Here is a 20,785-nt window from a genome sequence, read left to right on the forward strand (position 1 = left end):
TTTGTTCTCAGGCAAGGCACATGAACAAACCTTTTCCGGAATTCTAATTGCTGTCGTGGCTTTCAAATCAAATTGTTTTTACCTGCTGGATTAACCACTAATGGACTGAAAAGGAGCAGCTGTCCGGCTACGCCTTTTGTTTCAACAATCTCAACAATGGCACAGCCATCTTGTTTGTGGACGTGACATCACGGAGCGCAAAGAAGTCACTTGTGCTCCAAGAAATGCTCGGAGCACGAAGAGCACGCTCGAGTGTCAGTCTCCGGCGGCGCTCCCCTCTGTTTAGTGAAAGGAGCACCAAACGCTCGCAATGTGTAAACAATAAGAATTTCCTTTGAAAACGCATAAAATATTTTGCAACAGCGCGGCACCGCAGGAAAAAGGCACAACTTGTCGAACGTCGAGTCTCGCCGGTCTTGCGGCGTGATCAAAGCTTCCTTGGCCTGCCAAACTGCTGCGTCTCTGTGCCTTTTCACGCTTGGATACTTATCAAGAATCAATGCCATGGCAGAGCTTTGAAGGTATGTTGCACATAGGCGTCTTCTCTATCACCCAGCTGTTCCAGCGAGTTGCTATCAATAGGAAACGAAATTGGTGGTTGCTATTATGGATTAACCATGGCTATGTTCCAAATCTACTCAAATGGATCACATGACAGCACAAATAGAGCAATGCTGTGGAAGAAGGTAGGTTTTCGAAGGCAAAAGTATGAAGCCCGTCCATATAGTTGTGTGCAATCTGTCGCCGTCGCCATAGCCTCCTACCCCTCCTTTTTGCCACTGGATCATGCCCGCTTCTGGACTGCAAGTGCCGCAAGTTACAAATACAGTCGTAAGAGTAAAGTAAAATGCTGCTCCAGAGGCACATGCATCTTCATGCTCTTTGCACTCACGAAACAAATCCACACGGCGTTAATTCTTGATCGGTATTCAAGCGTGCGAAGACAAAGATGCAGCACTTTGGCATGCCAAGGAAGCTTTGATCATGCCGCCAGAACGGTAAGATTTGCGTTAGACGAGTTGCCCCTTTTTCTTGCGGTGCTGAGCTTTCGTAAAAATTTCCACGTGTTCTCAAACGCAATTCTCACCGTTCGGGGTTTTAACAAACTTCTTCGGTAAATGACAACGAACGAGCAGAAAACATGTCTTCAGCTTACTGCCGCCCAGCCTCCACGACGCTCCAAAAGGTTGACTGATAATCTTTGTCCCAAGGTGGCCATCCGGTGGCCGCACCTGAGCTGCAACGACCAAGCGGAGACACGCGATCCAGCAAATTGTCGTGGAGATCAATGGTATTGCTTGCACGGCGTACTATTAGTCTTCAGAGCAAACACAAGTGTCGCTGCGGTCGCCACGTCTTGATTGGGTGAGGTGTACCGTGACGTCTGGTGACGGACTCCGCTTCGCGTTCTGGCATCTAGCTGGCATCTAGCTGGCTTCCCTGCGCCCGTTTCCTCACGATCGGAGGTTTGTGATCATGCTGACCTACTGTTCAGCGCTGCAATGCAATTTCCAAAAAGAAGCTGGTATCATATTCTACCACCCGAAAACTTCGAGATTAAAAAGAGCATGGACAGTCAGACTAAGGATGGGAAAGGCACCGTCAACATCGGCCGTTGTGAGCTGTAGGCACGTTGAGAAGCGGGGCTTCGTTTACCCGGTGTACAAGGCGCTGGGTGAGACTTATGCCGACAGAATTTTCATAGCTTTTCCAACCGTGTTTGTCACGTTTACCCTTATAATTGGGTTATAAGTATGGAAAGCTATCGGTGGAGGCAACTCCGTCGATGAACCCCCCCGCCCCCTCCGCACGATATAAGGCGGTTGTGCAAGGGGTTGTGGAAGCGGCGGTGTAAGTGTTTCAGACACTGAAATTCTGTTCTCTGCAGATTCATGAGTTAAGCACGAGACACATGCGTGAAAAATCCATCCGATCCGACGTCCGATCCGACAGTACGACTGCCTGATCCGAAAAATTTGGTCGCTTCAGGCGTCAGATCGGCGATCCGACATGCGTCAAACGCGCCAGATAGTTTCGCACGGCGGACGGATTGTCGGATGCGTCCAGCCAATGACAGCACAGCTAGCGCGAACGTCATGATGACATACTTGGTCTGTCGGGACGAATAAGAAAACGGGACGGGCGACGAGAAGCCGGACGCGTAGATCCCGCTGATTCATTCGAGAAAGATGGCCCCGGCAAAGAATGCACGCGCTAACAAGAACGAGCTCCTAGCTTCGCTCGTGCGAGCTAGACCATCAATCTGGGACCAGAGATCTATGAACGCGGACCTCCGCTGGAGTGCTTGGAAGTTGGATCTCCTGGGCGGAGCCGAACGGATTGTTGTGTCGCTTGCAAGGTCGGAAGCGTGTGCGTGTGTCTCAATTCGGAGCGGCGTTCGGACTGTCGGATCGGACGATTCTGCCGTCCATTTGTCTCGCGCTTTAGAAAAACATCAGACCCCGCTTTGCGGGCATACAAATGGCATCTAAGTCAAAGGCCTTTGGGCGGTCTCACTTGTAATTTTCTCCCCATGGCCCAGAATATATTTAACATGTTGCTCGAGCAGAGTGCAGCTTTTTCGCTGCGACGTTTTTGTTTAGAAACAAAGTTGAAAAAAACCTCTTAATTTATTCAAATCATCAGCAGCGTTGATTGTGCGAGATGTAAATATACTGCAATGCTCCTGCAAGTGTGGTGGCATTTCTTCCTTTTCATATACCATCTGTGATTCATGCACTGTCTGCCCTGGAAACCATGCTCGGAATGTTGGTTGAAGTTTCGCCTGCAGCTACAGACCATACCTCAATAAGGCCGCATATAATAATTCGCATTTCCTACGTAAAATGCGCACAAAAAAACCAAAAAAAACCAAACGAAAGTAATATGCCGACAGCCAACGCCGTCTCGGCCTTTGTAGGGCGAGTGAGGGGGTAAATTTTGTCCTCAGCAGGACGTCACCCCGGCTCGCTGTAAAAGGTCGCCTCCCAAACTTCTCGGTGCTAATACTCTCACCATACAATGCACCTGTTATTTGTTTGGCCCCTGGTCATGAAATCATTCTCAGTTTGCCATTCCATCTCACCGAGAGCCCGATTTTGGTCATTGAGGTCTCAACCGGCTTACACTGAAGAAGTATTAGCGAGTTCGTTTCACGGCACCCGTAGCGTGGAGCGGGTTAGTTTCAGCCGGCACTCCAAGGGTGGTTGCACTCTCCGAGTTCGTTTCATTGCTGACACCCCACGCGTGCATGCACTCGCTGCACCGAGAAAATCGAGATTGCGCCAAAATGCAATCCCGTCGTGCCTCGCTCCGGCTAGGCCGGCAAGGTGCTGGAGCAGATGACGAAAGTTTGTCTGCTACGATGTGTCGCAGAACTGAAAGGAAAAAAAGTAGGTTTCCTGATAGAAATTGCGTCCCGCGGGCAACGGAATCAAACGCGAGCTTGAACTGTGAGCGTCTCCTATTTCATGAAGGAAGCAGTTGACAAACCGTGCTTTATTTGGAGGTTTTAAGTCACTCTGTTGCCGTAAAAACGCTGAAATATACCAGTGTGTAAAGAAATGCTCAGAACAAATGCATCAGCGGCCCCCCGAGATATTTATCACCAACTTGTGCGGGTGAAAAATTGAACATTTGTCGACAAAACTGCCCCAGCAGAAACTTTGACTGCCCAATAAGCATCAGAGAAAGCTAAATTTAGTGATCTTACCCGAGGCTTGGGCAACATCATCATGTTTAACATTTACCTACTTCAGCTAACTTGCCCCGTCATATTTTGTTCGAGAAAGCTCTCGTTCTCGACGCCCTCACCAAAGCTAATATCTGATCCACCTGTAATGACGATCGAAATCGAAAAGTTTTGCTGGGTATTCCAGCAGACTAGTTTTAAGGCGTACCCTTTCAGTGGTCCACGCATAATGCCATGCTGAAATGGATCAAGCTTCTGCTCGGACAGCATCATCCATTTTCTTCAGTGTAAACGGTTATGAGAATTGAAAGATCGCAACCAGCTGCTTTGTAGACAGCTGGTTGCGGAAATTTACGCCGTCTGTAACTATCCCTATGACAGCCGAGTTGCTTGAAGTCATCGCAACTGTAAACTACAGGCTGCAGCGACCAACGTTTGTAAATAAACGTTGGTAGCGACTGTACTCTCGCATTCCCACCCATCACTCCGAACAGCAAGGCGCCAGTTTCGGTTTGAGGTCGGTATTCTTTCTACAACATAGATGGCGGCAGCATCAGTCTTCCGCACTTGGTGCATTTGGCGAATTCGTCCAATTCTCAGTGCAACACTCTGCGAGTGCGATGCATTCTGGGAGAGAACTCGAACGGTGCCAGTGCGTGTGAAGCGAACTCGCTATAAAATACCGCTACCAGACGCATCGTCTGCTAACATGAGGGAATAATAATGAGTTTGTTTGCTACTAGGTAGGTATCATTCTCTGACAGAAACAAAACAACGAACAGACTGGCAAGTCTGTTCGTCGATTGTCCCTTTTTGGCTCTGCGAACAGAGCCAAAAAGGGACAATCGTCTGCTATGAATTGTGTGCTGCGCAGAGTGAGATCAAAAACTAATTGAAATATGGAACATCGGCTATTTTACGGATGCAATTGTCCTGTGCTTCGTTTGGCTATGCTGATTTGTTTTCTGGCTGTGTGTAACTTGACACCCACTGGTGCTAAAACAAGAGCTTGGGACAAGCACCCACCTTACCACGATATCAATCTCACTATCCGAAAGAGTATTGGATTTAATTACTGAGTGCCTTTTCCATTGACAAGAAGGCCCCAACATTTTCTAAGAACTCCAGTAGGGTTTTGTTTTTGCATCTTTATACTCGCAACTCATTCACTTTGCCAATTTCGTTTTTCTAGCCTGGCTCAGCTGGCAAGCTGAGTGGCGAGTCTGAAACTGTACCAATATTGTTTCCGGTCAGACTGTCCATTATTATTTATTGTTCTTCCCTGCTATTGTGATATGTCTGCACTGTAGTCATGACAGGGGCTTGAATGGTGGCTCCTACTTTCTACACATGGGTCCTAGGAAACATTTTGTAAGTGATGAGGTGCCCACAATCATGGGCGTCAGCAAAGTGGCGGAAAAGGGGGGGGGGGGGGGGGGATTATTCTGAAGGGGTGTAGCTTTCAAACCTATAACTTTGAAAGAAAACAAGGTTTGCCCCCCTCCCCCTCCTTTTCCTGCAAAACGTACTGCAGATGCCCATGCCCGCAATCTAGGCCAACGGTTCTGGAAAGAGGGTTTGTGGAACCTCTCCGTAAAGGCATTTTAGGAGTCCGCAAAACTCTGCCGGCAATAATTTTTTTTTTTTAAATATGATTTGGGGCATTGAGTTGAGCCCAGTCCAGCCATGGCACATTCACAGCTCCGGGAGAAAGAGGAATCTACAGAAGAATACCTCCTTTCACTCTTCCCCCTTTTTATTACTGGTAAACACGTTTGCAGTCCACCCCCTTCCCCTTTTTTTACACTGCCTGGCGTCTCCCATCACTTCTGCCAGTCCAAAAAGGGTTTGCTTGCCACGATTGGCGGTTTCCTTCTTTTCTCTATAGCATCCTTTATGCTAAAGTGGAAAGAGTGTAGACGGAGCTTCTTCCCCTCATCGTACCGTCTTAACCTGCAACATACTATACTCTCGGGAACAAGATAATAGCCTTGTATCTTTTCTGCCGCCACAAATGCTGTGCTTAGCATGTTTTTGGCAGAGCCTTTTGCTGCCACCACATGCCACGCTATGAAGTGGAGTGCCACGGTGTGTGCGTGCCACCTGTCGCATAAAGCAGTGCACTTTCAAGTTGCGTGGATGCAATGACGGCAGAAAAAACACCAGCAGAGCGGACAATACAGAGCATGTTATTAGCAGCACTGGTTAATTCCCAATAAATCACAATCTGGATCATTACTGTAAAACCATTTATTTTTGCAAATCGGTCACAGAGGACATAATCGCGGCCACTAAATTTTGCGAATTCCAGACGCCTGCATTCAAACTCTTAAAGAGATTATAAAAGCAATTTCGAAATTTTATTTGATGTCTGAAATGGGCGTCGGGCTCATCTCAGACACTGTTGATTAAGTTCCAGCCCGAACAGAAGTTTGTGTGCCGCACCAATCAATTAAACAGTTGTGGTAATATTTGCGCGGGGACAATGCCTGAGACCCCCCCCCCCAAGACGGCGGCAGAAAGGTGAACTAAAGTGCGCCGTCAAAGCGTGACGACAACGGGCTCCTCGTCAGGTGATTGCTTCAAACGGTTTAAACGAATGATGCGCTCTTGGTTTAGAATTCGGTAGTGAGATGTCATACAAAAAAGTAATTTGAATGTTGGATAATTTTTTTAAAGCTGTAGTTCGGAATTAATAGGTTTCATAGTGTGTATAGGAATAGGTTCCATAGCATGTGTAGCGTGTGGGATGACAAGGAAGATGACTTGTGGAAATAAATGACAGCGGTATGCTGTGCTGGTTTTGAGACGGTGGTGTGTATGTTCCTTTTTGTTTTCCTTGTCTCAAGGAAACAAAATTTTGACAGCAAATTTTGAACCCTGCTAGTGTACACGTTTCTGATCCAAAACTGACTTAGAGACCCAGTAGGTTTCAAAGAAAAAAACCAATGCAAAAGTCAACTTCGAAACCTGGGATGTTTTGAAGTGATTTTTGGCATTAGTTCCCGAAAAGATATGTCATCAGTTTGGTGGCCGGGAGCTAAAAGCATTTCATGCTTAAAATCATACTCATCAGTGCGGCCTTTATTATTGTCTGACTGAATCAATTCTGCTTTAATATGCAGGAGGGAACCATTTGGCTTTTCGAAGGCTTTACTGTGGTCATGGTGGCCTACTGGCTTTTCGGCTTCGCCCATGGCCACAAGACATACAATACGAGCTGCCTTCTTGAGAGGCTTTGTCTTATTCTAATCTACTCACAGCTACGGCCAGTTGCAATCAAGGTGATTAATACAATAAAGAAAACACCTGTAGCCTGATTGCTGATCACATAGTGCAATCGCCAAAGTCTGTGAAACTCCTGCCAGGATTGTTCCGATTTTCGAAATCATTAAAGGCTTTGTTTGTTTTTCTTGAGATGGCAGCTGCAAGTTGTGTGGCTCACATACCTAAGTATGCTTCAATTCATGACCAGCTTTATTCATTTATATTCATCACATTTCTCTAGTCCTCCGTGTTGTTTCCTAGTCATCAAACTATTAGGCACCTGTATGGAGTAGTTACATTTTGTTTTTACGTTTTTATCAAAACGGTTTGTGTCACCCTGTCTGGAATTCATCACCCTTGCTACGAAATGTCAAATTAATCTCACGTTGAGATACTTTTTAAAAGTGGAGATGACCGGCATTAAATGTTGTGTTTCTTTATCACTCCTGTTCATACTTTGTATATTACTTCAGTCAAAAGACACCTCCAGTGTTTAATACGCCCCGTCCGAGCACAAGCTTTTCAGCCTGGATAAGGTGAGCGTGAGTGAGCACGTACTAAGCAGTACCGAAGGTAATGAGCGTGCACTGCTGCATTTTCAAAGTTTCATAAATGCTCTTTTTTAGAAAAAAATAAAAGCCAGGCATTGTTGTGGTATATTCATAACATTGTGGCTTTCTTGAAGAATGCGGGCATTCTGAAGGTGTTGCCGAAGGCTTGCCAGGGTGACAGCGCGGTCGAAGGCGACAAATGCGAGCTAGTACACGCTCTATCGCAAGCTCTTGTTCTGCGAAAGCGCTTCTCAAAGTCGCTCTTGCATGCCTGTAGCCTTTGCTGCCCTACAGTGGTAATGGTAGGCAACTCCGGCTGACACAAGAAATCATCCCATCGCTGCCTTACTCCGTTTCCCTTTAAAGGGCTGGTGAACCGAAATTTGGATTTCAGAAAACGATGCAGAAGCCGTAGGCGGGACGCTACAATCCCTAAAACACTACTCGTAGTCACAAGGCGATATCTCGAATGGACGGCCGTATTTTTGGAGAAGGAGGTTGAGATTGAACGAGGCCGATGAGGCGCGTGACGTCAAGATATCTCGTTTTCTCCTCTCTGCTTCGTTCCCTCAAGGCGGCGAGGCGGAGAAGACGCGAGGTCGTTCCCTTTCCTTCTCGGAGAAACAAGACAAACAAATCTGTCAAATGTGCCTCCTATTTTTAAAAGTAAGGTCATCCATTCGAAATATCGCTGTATGAGTGATGTTTTGGTGTTTGTAGCATCTTGTTACACGCTTTTGCCGCCGTGTTTTATGGAATCCAGATTTCGGTTCAACATCCCTTTAAGTGCAAGTGAAACTGAAATGCCAAGAATGAGCACGTTGTCCTGAACGACAGTTGCACTGCACAAGCGCATATGCTTAGCAACATTCAAAGCATGGAGCTTGCTCTTAAAGCCTCTGCATCAGGCTTCCTGTTGCAGCTCGTGGTACCGAAGCAAGCTTTTGGGCAGACACTTTTTTATAAGCAGATACTTCACCTGGCACCGCAGAGCTCCGACCGGTACTCGGAGTACTTAGTTGCGGTATTTTAGATAAAACAGAAGGGCATTGAGCAGTGCAAACTACGATTATTGTCAGGTAAGAAGTATTCAGTTGCAGTAATTGTTTTGCTTTACATACAAAAAGGCTGGAGTATGCTTAAATGCTGGGCTAGCAACCGATTGCTACCAGGGGCCCTATGCTACACGACGGGACCAAGCGGAATCAAGGGACCGGGAGCCATCCAGCGACCTGGATGCAAAGATGGGTTCAGCTTTCACGGGATTGGTGCCACCTGGATCTTGTCCCAAAGGGCCAGCAGCAGCTGGATAGCCTCGCATTGCGATGCGGGGATGGGGATGCCGAGCGAGCTCGGGGCATGCCGCCCACTCAGTGTGAGGGCCAGGTGCTCCCACTGACTGGCTAGGTGCATGTTGATGAGTTCCTGGAAGGTGTTGTTTACACTTAGCCGCCGGAGCTTGGCGTTCGACGCGTACGGCGGCACCCCCAGTGCCAGCTAGTACCCCTTGCGAATAATCACGTCCATCTTGCCCTTACCTCTCGACAGCAGGTCAGGTTGAGATACGGATTTGCACAGGCGATGTGGCTCACGACGAGTGGTTGGGTCAGCCGGATCAGGTCCGACTCCTAGAGCCCGTGTCTGTGACTCGTTATCCTTCTCACCATGCGCATGACTTGCGTGGTTGTCTTGACGAGTCGGTCGACCGTGTACTTGGCTTCGCCGTCCCGCTGGAGGTGAAGGCCCCAGTATCCGAACCCGCTTCACCACCGGCACGGGGGGTACCATCCTTTAACGTGAGGCGGATGTCCGCCTTCTTCTTCTTCGGGAATTGGCTTGCCCGCACGGAGGAGCAACAGCTGAGACTTATCGGGGGCGCGCTGGAGGTTGTCGGCCTCGAGGTAGTTCTGCACCGTCTCAATGACTTCTTCGAGGAAGTCTTGCCTCCCGCTGTCCGATCCCGACGTAGCCCAAATCGTCAGGTCGTCCACATAGAGTGGCATAGAGTGTATGCTTCATCCGGGGAATCCGTTCCAGTAGAGGAGGCGGCTTGCACATCGCCAGGTAACAAGGTGGGTGACAGGACCGAGCCTTGCCGGTTGCCCTTGCTCGGTATCGGGATGGTGCTTGTGCGGATGGACTCGATTCCGATGGTGGCCATCCAGTTGCTCAGGAAGTCCCGCACATAATCATACATCCGGGGCCCGCACCCAGTTGAGGCCAAGTTCTCGAACACCAGCGTGTGACTGACGTTGTCAAAGGCGCCCTTTATATCCAGGGCCAGGACCGCCCGCGTTGTCGTACAGGAGATTCTGTCAAGGATATCCTCCTTGATCTGAAGCAGGACATCCTGCGTGGAGGTGTGACCAGAACCCGAAAATGGTGTTCATGGTGGCATTGAGTTCAATACAGGATGGTCCCCTCAAATATCGCTGTAAACAGCTCATCAGGGCATGGGCATTTAAAAAACTGAAATGGAGTGTCCAGGTCTGTGACGCTCGGCGGTATACCTGATAACCTCTATTTCTTTTGGATCCTTTTCAAGGGAGTATATTTTCCACTTCGGGGCACTTTTCTTGTTTCTGGCACTTACTACTGCAGGAACTGTTTCACCCTCACTTTCTTCTTTGCTTTCACAGCACTCATTTGATGTTAATGTGGAAGGGAATTGGCCGGATTCCACTCTTCGTTCCTACGTAAAATGTGCTGGCGTCCAATACCTGCCACAAAAAGGGTACTTAAGATTCCAAAAATGACTAAGAGTGTGTAAATATATGATGCCAGCATTTCTTTTTTTATTTCCAATGAGCAACATTATATTATGCCAAAACTCTCCCTAAATGCACACTGCATTTCACAGCGCGCTAAACTCTGCCGGAAAAATCGGCGCCTGCACGCAAAGGGGCGTCGTTTCCTCAGCAGTGTATTTTACCTTGTGTAATTTTAAGGCGCTCCTTTCTTTTGCAGCTAGAACATCCTTAAAAATACTAAAAATGCGTTCGCCACGGACGACCGAGTCTTCCGCTGGCAAACGCTGTCGTTTGCGTACGATACGCCTTGAAATTTTCACCCCATGGTCGATCAGGCGCCGATTTTTCCGGTTGCTTTCCCATACCTTGAGCCGCCCAAAAACACCGCGCGCCCCCGTAAAAAAAAAAAAAAAAAAAAAAAAAAAAAAAATGGAACGGCATTGAGTGTTTTGTTTACTTACCGACTTTGTGCGTGGACCGCGCCACGTTGCGCTGCCTGATGCACCCGCGTTTTGCTTCCCTCCGAAGATGAAGCCACGGCGGTAATCGTACTGGTAGGCTGTTCCCTTTCGAACGGGCGGAAGAAGACTACGAAGAATTCGGTAGCGAACGGGCGGAAACTCGATTACGTACAGCTTCAGTAGTTGACGCTTTGTTTTCTCGATTGCGTTCGCGGCGTTCACCGTGGACTCGCGCACTCGGCCGTAGCCGAACCAGCCGAACGGCCGAACCAGCTGGACGGCTGCCGGCGCGCGTACCGACAGCGTCGCCATAGCAACCACGCCGCGAGTGTGGTTGCCAGACAGAATTCACGCGATTTTTTTTTCTCGTCACTCACGTTGAGTTACTAGAAGTTAGGCGCGTATCATTATAATACATTATGCTGTAAGAAGTTATTAAGGGATATGTGTACCTACCTAAGACAAATGCAGAAAAAATATTATTGAAAAATAAAATTGGCCTAATCTTTTCATATCTTGATTAAGACTAGCGTGGTCACTGGGCTAACCGATGCGCGAAATAGGAGGGCATATATACCGCTCGGGGCAGTTGTCGGTTTGTATTAGTAGGTTGTATGTACTATTTGTTGTGTGTTGTGCAGTTGTCCAGTGCTTGTATGCGCGTGTGTATGTACTGTACAGTGTTGTGTGTATGTCGAAGTCGTGAGTGAATGTAACCGCGCGGTGGGCAGCGAAAAAGCTGCTGTTTTCTTTTTTCAAATGTTTATCACTTTTTGTTTTCGTCGCTAGATGGGGGTTGTCGCCGCCCAATTTGAAAAGTGTGGCGGTTGGTGATCTATAACTATTAGAGGGCTGGATGCCATTAGTCCATCCGTCGTGTTGATCGCTCCGAGTTGTTCGGTTCCGCTGGCAGCTGTGTCGCCGTGTTGGCCGTGTTATGCTGCCTGATTGCAACAAAAGGAGGTTAGGCGGCTTCCCCAGCGCGTGTTCTAGGTGCTGAATGCCGCTGTTCACGCACAAACGTTCATGAGTGGATAACGCACGTAACAGAGGTGAGCACAGGCAATAGTTAATCGAGAGCCACACGGAGCGCGAGTGCGATACCTCCTAGCCGCTGTCGACAGAGGGTGTCTGAGCGATTCGTTGTCAACTTGTCCACGGCAAGTGGGCGTTTTGTTCAATAACGCCAGCCTGTCAGTGTTTTGTAAAGCTATCCCTTCTTTACAAGCGCTTCTGATGCGATGATAATGCGACCGGCATTGAGCAGGCCGAGCGAGACTTCGGCGACAGTCTCGGCTGTTCAGTCTCCAGCGGTTTCGGCCTTACTCGTATTATTTGCGGTGTTGGCGCTTGGACATAGAGATGTTTGGAAAGTTTTTTGCGCCTACAGATGACACCAAACGAGCGTGCGAGCCGTATGCTCTTGCTCCGGCGAGAAGCCGCGTACGGCTCGCCAGGCTCGTATCGCCCTGTCGCATACTGGCCGCCATATTGTTTTTAGGGTGTTAGCAGTTAACACGATTTTCACCACCTCCGGCGGCTAACACCCTTACACGAATAAAGGCGTTAGCCAGAGGACGAGCCATTTACACGAATAAGGGTGTAAAAATTTTAAGTGTGCAGCATGGTGATGCCGCCGCGGAAGTCTATCCAACTCAAGGAAAGCAACGTGGAGAAGTCAGCGGATGGAGAGGCGGAGCAGGAAGTGGGTCGTCCTGGCCGTCCCCCGTGGATCTCCGAGACCAAGCCGGGGCTGGAGGAGCGAGACCAAAGTCAGGGGTGCTCGGAAAAAGCATCTTGTTCGAGCCGTCCTTCTGGGAAGAAGGAACAGAAGAGGAAGCAGCGCAGGGTCAGCGTTTTCCGTCCTGCTCCGGACGATTCTGATCAGCAGCGTCAACAGAGGCGCGACGCTATAGCCAGAAAGAGAAGTCGTCCAGGCCGGAAAGGGGGAAGCGCGGAGGCACCCATCCCAAGGATCTATCATCCGGCGGCGGCTGCAAGAGAAAGGGATCCAAGGGGAGCGCGGAGAGAACCAGGCTGAATGAGAAAAATCCGGAGCAGGGTCTCTCGAAAACCTCGTCTCCATCGCAGAACGACATCGGGTGTCCATCCAGACGGAACAGACATCAAAGGAGGAAGCAGCCCGAGATCAGCGTTCTCCGTCCTGGTGCGGACATTTCCGATGAAGGACATTTTTGGAAATCTGGCGAAGGCGAGTCTCGCAGAAGGCAGCTGTTGTCGAGACTGGGACACAGAAATCCCGCGGATATTCATCCAAAGGAGGTATTGACGAACAGCGGCTGCGAAAGCAAGGGGCTTGGCTGCGACAAGGATGAGTTAAGTCTGGGCAAGCGAGAAGATCCGAGGCGCAGGCGGTCCGAGAGATCACCCCGATCATGGCACGGCAAGTCTGATAGCGACTATTCAGGCGCCGACATGAGCGGGCCGTTCACTCAAAAGTGACCCAAGAAGAGAAGGCTGCGCAGGGTCGGTGCCTTCCAACCCGGCCCGGCGCCATCCAATCAACAACGTCACCAGAAGCTGAAGAGGAGCAACTCCAGAAAGAGAAAGTTGTCGTCTGGGCTGGGAGACGGAAATCGCGAAGATATCCACCCCAAGAAAGCACCAACCGACAGCGGCTGGAGGAGCAAGGAGCACAGCGGTGACGCTAGGAATCCAAAGCTGAAAAAGCAAAAAGGTTTGAAGCAGCGGCGCTTTGGGAGGCTCAGTGCGCGCAACTCCAGAAAGTTCTCTTCGAGGCCGGGGGGAAGCAAACGCCAGGACACCTATCCCAAGGAGCCATCGATCCAGACCAGAAATGCGTGCAACAGGCCTGGAGGGAACACCAGCAAATCGACGCTGGAGGAAGAGACTTTAAGACAGAGCCGTTCAGACGAGGGGAAGAGCTGCAAGGAGTCACCCAGCGGGAGGAAGTCGGGATTCAAGCCGTCGCACTCGCCTCAGGCTTCCGCTTCAAGAAGAGAACGTGATCAGCGGAATCCAGGAGCCTTGCCTGCCACGACTTCAATCTTGTCCAAGCACCTCGGGAACCCTGAGCACGTGCCCAGCTCGCAGCTTGCGTTTCAGGCCAGGATAAAGTCAGGTGCGGAAATCAAGCCAGAACATAGCCAGAACTTTCCGACTCTGGCTTTGAGGAAACTTTCGAGTCTGAGGACCAGGGCTTTTCTGGTGAGAGTGGCACCGAGAACAGACTGGGTGTAGGTTAGAGCGTAAAGTTCTCGCCAGTGAAAGCGGACGAGGCAGAGGCCGCCAGAAAGGGGGAAACCGTAATGTGACGGTTTTTTCCTGAAGTCGGCTTAGCCAGTGGTATGAATAGCTTTTCGTTTTTCGGGAGTCTGAGTTTTGCGTGTTGTTCGGCTTCAGCTCGTTGTGTCGGCGGTAGAATTCTTTTAAAGCGGTTTTATCTTCGGAATAGTTTACCGAGGACACGCTTGAATTTAATAGAGATATGTCCTATGTAAGTTACGTAACGGTATGTAATGTGTTCTTTTCACGGGAGTCCGTTTTTCGAGTTTTGTTGAGCCGCAGTGCGTTATGTTAGCAAGCTCCAAAGTTTATCTCGCTTCACGGTAGTAAGCCTTCGAGGCAAAGTAGAAAGGGGCACAGCTAAAAGAGGAACGTTGATTATCTATGCGGAGCTTCTAGGACGTGAACGAGCTCTATGATAGGATGGTACAAATTTATAAAGATTTTTTGGTTGTTTCCAATCCTTGGAAATTATCATTTTGATTTTGGGATTGTGTTTTTATTTAAAAACACGCTACCATAACTTGTTTGTGTTGGCCTCGTTTAAGGCATGTTTTACTTTAAAGAGCTTGGCGACAGCTTAAGCTTGAGTGTCGAGTGAGAGAGATTTTAGAGAGTAGGTGGAGGGTTGTCTATTTTCGTTTGGTCTGGCGGATCGGGGAAGGAAAGCGAGGCGCTTGTCGGTGCTAGGATCGTGATTTGCTATGTTTGTCTCGCCAATGCCTTCCTCTTGTGACCCGAGTTGAGATCCCCCACTCCAGAGATTCTGGACCCGGCCCTCGCCTACGTCGCAAGGTGGGTGACGAGCACCGAACTCTTCCCCAAGAAAGCAACGCACTCATCGAGTCAGCGCAGCAGTGTGGGATTGCTACCCTCCTGATGACCTTAGCGGCGGCGGAGGTGTTGTTGCGATCGGCCTTGGCCGGGGCCGCGTCTCTTCCTTCGCCCTCTCGTTGTGCCCGCCCGACCGTCTTGTTTATAAACGGAAACCACCCGTCTGAGCCGTTGTTGATGCTGTTATGAGCCGTCTCGATCTCCCTGTGTTTGTGAAGATCGACCTTGCATTCCGGTGCGGACGACGACCAAGCGAACGTCGAGACGGTTGGCGTGCGACCCGAACCCTTTTCGCACGTTCAACCGAAACCGGAGAAGCGTTTCTCTTGGGCTCAAGGGCATCAGAACCGACGTTCCCGTCGGTGTGCTTTGTCTACGGAGTTTGCCTTGCGTATGCCTTCCACGAGAACGTTGCCGTCGGTGTGTTCTGTCTACAGCGTCTGCATTCCACGGAGGCGTCTGCATTCCACGAGAACGCCAGACAGAATCCGACCCCGAGCAGATAGGTAGTCTGTTGTGTCTGCGTCTACAGCATGCAAGACAATCCCCTACTAGTCGCCCTCAATTCGGAGAAGAACAACGACCGAGCATCGGGGTTGAGAGGAGGAGGCTGACGTCGAGGCCAACTTTGGAATGCGGCACGAACCAACTAATGGCACGGCAGCTCCAGAACACCAATTTTATTATATAAGGACCTATTCGCTGCCCATTCGGTGCTCTCCGACGATGTAGAAACTGCTGTATATATGTAATTAAACAGAGTTAATCGTAAGAGACCCTCCCATCTCCTGCTGATGTTCCTGCCTGAAGTCAGTTTAAGATCCCTGTCTTCGCCTGGCCCTGCCTGAGGCTGCCACGGGAACTCCTCGGTCGCAACAATGCACATGTTGTATGTTGAACTCTGCCTCGGAGCTCAGGAGGGCAAGAAAACAGAAAAACCGACTACGAGTTGGCGATTAATCTCACGTGGTAGGGCGCAGCGTAAGAACGTAAACAGACAGGACGAAAAATAAGCACAAACAAAGAAAAAAGAGACGAGCACGAGGGAAAGCACGTGGATGCTCGGGTAACCTCGACTGGCACCTGACGGACTGAGCTTTGCCCGCGGCCTCACGTCTTGTTTACACCAGCTCGGGCGAACTTGAGCAAGACGAGATGTCTGCCGCCGCCATCAACCATCTGGGTGTGCGAAAAGCGGACCGGGAAAGAAGCGAAATCTGAAACGTCGGTCGGAGGAGAGAGAAGGAGGACGCGAGCAACAGCAACAGTCCGGTGTGGGAACAAGAGAGATCGAAAAGAAACACCACGAACGACGTCACGCAAAAGAACTCTTCTCTCTTTAACGAAGCTTGAGTTGTAGATTTAGACTAATAAACAGTTCGTATCGGGTTTAAAAAAAAAAGAAAAAACTTTCTGGTGCCGAAACCCGGGATTCACCGCCAACGAAGCCCCGAACGGAGAAATGGCAACTCAATCTACAATCGACCGAATGAGACGCAGAAGTGCAATGGTCCGAACGTCAACAACGAAACTCCTGAACGAAACCGACGTTCTGCTGGCCACGGAAGACACGCATACGGGTGAGCTTCAAGAAAAGTTTGAAGTTCTGGTGTCCAAAAAATCAACGTTAAAGGAACAGGACCGCGAGATGGAAGCATTCGCGGACTGCGAATCGATAGAGGAGGAGATGACAGGCGCGGACGTTTACCATGAAAGAATCAGCGTAACGAAGACGCGATTGCGAAAGAAGCTGACAGAAGGTGAACAAGCCGCTGCCAGGTTATCTTTGATGCAGAACACGGCCGTCAAAACTATCGCAGTTCAAAGACGGATGACTATGACAGTGAAGCTCCCGAAACTTGAGATAACGAAATTCCAAGGCGACATACAAGCATGGCAAGGATTTTGGAGCCAATTTGACTGCACCATTCACCAGAACGAAACTCTCTCGGAAATCGACAAGTTCAAGTACCTCGAAAGCTACCTTACCGGCAAAGCTGCTGCGGCAATTGAGGGACTCCCCGTTACTGCCGAGAACTAAAAAATTGCAATCGACCTCTTGAAGGAAAGATTTGGTCAACAGGAGCTGATCAATGAAAGCAATCTGTCACGACTGCTAGGGATCAAACCAGTCCATGACTCCAGGAACGTCAATGCACTCAGAGCGTTATACGATGAAATGGAGACAGGAGTTCGAAGTCCTGACGCCCTGTGGGTTCAATCGGATACCTATGGAACGATGCTCCTTACCTTTCTTCGAAAGGTCGTGCCGGCCGATCTGAGCCTGGAGTACAACCGGAGGTCCGCCTTACGAACAGCGACAAAGCACAACGAGCTGAGAGACTTTCTGGACTTCCTGAAAATCGAGATAGAAAGCCGAGAAAGAAGTTTATATGGGTCAGGACATTCCGTGCCACGAACCGAGGATCAAAGAAGCTTTGGTGCAAGGAAAGATCAGCAGAGTCGTTATCCTCCTTCTGCATCTGTACTAACAACGGCAGCAGGCCTGGATGAAAAGAACTGTGTGTTCTGCAAATCAGGTGCTCATCGGACTGCCGACTGCACATCCTGAATGACAAACGACGAACGCAAGCGTGTTCTGAAGGCTGAAAACCGATGTTATCGTTGCACCAAGAAAAACCATCGAGCAAAAGATTGCAGAAGTGCAAAGTGGCTGAAGTGTGCGCAGTGTGCAGGGAGACACGCAAGTGCCATGTGCGACCCGAACTTCAAGCCTCAGCATAAGACTACGGCAAAAGAAATGGCGGACACCGGTGAAACATCAACTTCGGAAGGAACGACACTCCAGTCAACGCTCAAGATAAACAAACTCAGAAAGGAAAAGGGGAAAGCGAGTACTTCTGCAGACAGCTCAAGCCTGGGCAGAAGGTGAAAGAGAACGTTGCCGGATTAGACTTAATTCTCATCGACGGCGGAAGCCAGCGGACTTTTATTCCCCAAACCGTCTCCAAGAGGCTTCACCTGAAGGAACTGGATGAGGAGGACTTGACTATTTTCACGTTTGGAGATGCAGCAACGAAAACGAAATGCAAGCGAGTGGAACTGTGGCTCCGCAGATAATACGACAGAAGATGAGTAAAAATAGAAGCCCTCGAAGTTCCTCATATCTGCTCAGACGTCATAAACAACCCCTCCGAGAAACTGCGGGGGCTGCCTGACGGAATGAACCTCGCGGATGTGGAGCTCGGGAGCAATCCGTGCGAGGAGGGAATAAGCCTTCTCATCGGAGCCGATCAGTTCTGGGACATTGTGAACGGCGGTGTCAAGCGCTTGGATGGGAAGCTGATGGCAGTCGACACCATCCTCGGGTGGACACTTCAGGGTCCCGTTACCTCTACTTGTGCGGCAATCTACTCGCCAACAACTGAAGTGATGAGGGTGACTGTGTCCGAAACAAACGACGCGGAAATTTCGGCTCAGCTCAGATCATTCTGGGAACTTGAGCACATCGGAATAGCTGACAACATGACGAAGGCTTTACAGACGGAATTTCCCAGCGAATTCAAGAAATCCGTAAAGTTCGAGAACGAACGGTACCAAGTTTCACTGCCACGCATTGAAGAAGGCTAGCCAGGTCAAGTGGAAAATGCTCGCCAGGTTGCGGACAACAAAGCAGAAGAAAAGAAGGCAATGGGGTGTTACAAGTAACTGCACCAGCTCTGTTTCCGGTTTTCGACTTTGAAACGTACAACTCGGCAACCAAGGTGATCCGCGTAACTGCTTGGATCAAACATTTCGTGAAGAATTGTGCCAAGACAGCAGACAAACGAAGCGGACCTCTCTCAAGCGAAGAACTGATAGACGCCGAAACGTATTGGCTTGCCATTGCACAAAACGAGACTTTTGTACCAGAAATCACGAGCTTGCGTGAAGAAATACAAGTTGACAGAAAATCGACCCTCAGGAACTTGAACTCATTCCTGGACAGCGACGGATTGGTTCGAGTGGGTGGACGATTGCAGCACAGTGACAACAGCGAGAATGTGAAGCACCCAATCGTCCTTACCGCCCGATCACCCTTTCACCACCCTTCTCATCGCTGGGGAACACCGTCGGCTGCTCCATGCTGGGGTTCGAGACACGTTAGGACGGCTACAGGAATCCTACTGGATCATCAGAGGACGACAAGCCGTAAAGAAAGTAATTTACAAGTGTTTCACCTGCCAAAAACAAAGTTGCCTGCCCGCATCCGAACCAATGGCTCCCTTACCGGCGGACCGAGTCATAACAAGCGACCCTTTCAGCATCACGGGGGTAGACTTCGCAGGACCTTTGATCTGCCGTCAACGGAAAGGAAGCAGCAAGTGCTACACCGCTTTATTCACGTGCGCTGTTACACGGGCGGTCCACCTGGAGCTGGTGACTTACCTTTCCTCCGCCACATTTTTGTTGGCTCTCAAGCGCTTTGTCACACGACGCGGCATCAGCACGACAGTATATTCTGACAACGCTTTAACATTCAAACGAATGTCGAAGGACCTTGAACTAATCTTCCGTGCCATCCGGTCTGAAGAAGTGCAGCCATACTTCTCGAATCACAGAATCCGTTGGAAATTTATCGTCGAGAGGGCTGCATGGTGGGGCGAATTTTGGGAAAGAATGGTGCGATCCGTCAAGGTGTGTCTGCGCAAGGTGTTGGGACGCAGCAGCCTGGATTTTGAGGAACTAACGACTGTACTGGCCGAGGTCGAGGCCGTCATAAATTCTCGCCCTCTGACGTACATGTACGCCAACGCCGAGGAACCAGAGCTACTTTCTCCAGCTCACTTCCTAGTAGGGAGGAAACTAACGAGCCTTCCGCCACATCGACTACCAACGGAAGCGCTACCAGCTGGAGATCAGCTTGCTCCAAGATGGAAATACCGCACTGCGGTGGTGGACAATTTCTGGAGACGGTGGCGGCGTGAGTATCTGCTCGAACTAAGGTCAGCGCACCTGGTCAAACCGACTGTCTCATCGGGACTCCAAGCTGGTGACCTAGTTCTTCTAAAGGAAGACCGTCTACCAAGGCACATGTGGAAAACCTGCAGAATAGAGGAGACCATTCAAGGAAGGGACGGCAGAGCAAGTGCATGTAAGCTGATCCTACCCGTGGGAGGAAGGCTTCGCCGGCCTATTCAACATGTGTACCCGTTGGGGTTACAAGAATGACCGTGCCCGCTCATTCCGGGGGAGATTGTTGTAAGTTGAACTCTGACTCGGAGCTCGGGAGGGCAAGAAACAGAAAAACCGACTACGAGATGGCGATAAATCTCCCGTGGTACGGCGCAGCGTACGAATGTAAATAGACAGGACGAAAAATAAGCACGTACAAAGAGAAAAGAGACAAACACGAGGAAAGCACGTGGATGCTCGGGTAACCTCGACTGGCACCTGACGGACTGAGCTTTGCCCGCAGCCTCACGTCATGTTTACACCAGCTCGGGCGAACTTGAGCAAGACGAGATGTCTGCCGCCGCCATCAACCATCTGCGGGTGCGAAAAGCGGACCGGGAAAGAAGCGGAATCTGAAACGTCGGTCGGAGGAGAGAGAAGGAGGACGCGGGCAACAGCAACAGCCCGGTGTGGGAACAAGAGAAATCGAAAAGGAACACCACGAACGACGCCACGCAAAAGAACTCTTCTCTCTTTAACGAAGCTTGAGTTGTAGATTTAGACTAATCAACAGTTCGTATTGGGTTAAACCTTCCGGTTGTCATTTAACAACAGCATACGCGCGCGTTTGCTCTCCAGACCCGGGGGCGCGTTGTCAAGTGGTCTTCCTTTTTTTTATATATATTTCGCGGGCTTTCTTTTTACTCAATAAAAAGAAGCGCGCAGAGCGTATCATGGAGGAAACACCTTAATTGGGCGTTTCTCAATGCGCTCTAGAACTTTTCAAATTCGCACCTCTGCTCTCAACGAATGCCTAAAAAATAGATAATTAGTCGTCATAAACTAATT

General features: G+C 49.6%; 1 protein-coding gene across 1 annotated transcript in view; it reads left to right on the top strand.

Annotated features, from left to right (window-relative positions):
* LOC115322204 (phospholipase A1 1-like) overlaps positions 1 to 20,785 on the top strand; it is an 80,020-nt gene that overhangs the window by 33,803 nt on the left and 25,432 nt on the right. The gene's annotated exons all lie outside the window — the stretch shown is intronic.

The sequence above is a fragment of the Ixodes scapularis genome, unplaced genomic scaffold (assembly GCF_016920785.2).
Source record: "Ixodes scapularis isolate PalLabHiFi unplaced genomic scaffold, ASM1692078v2 PGA_scaffold3__209_contigs__length_174095766, whole genome shotgun sequence".
Taxonomy (NCBI): Eukaryota; Metazoa; Arthropoda; class Arachnida; order Ixodida; family Ixodidae; genus Ixodes; species Ixodes scapularis.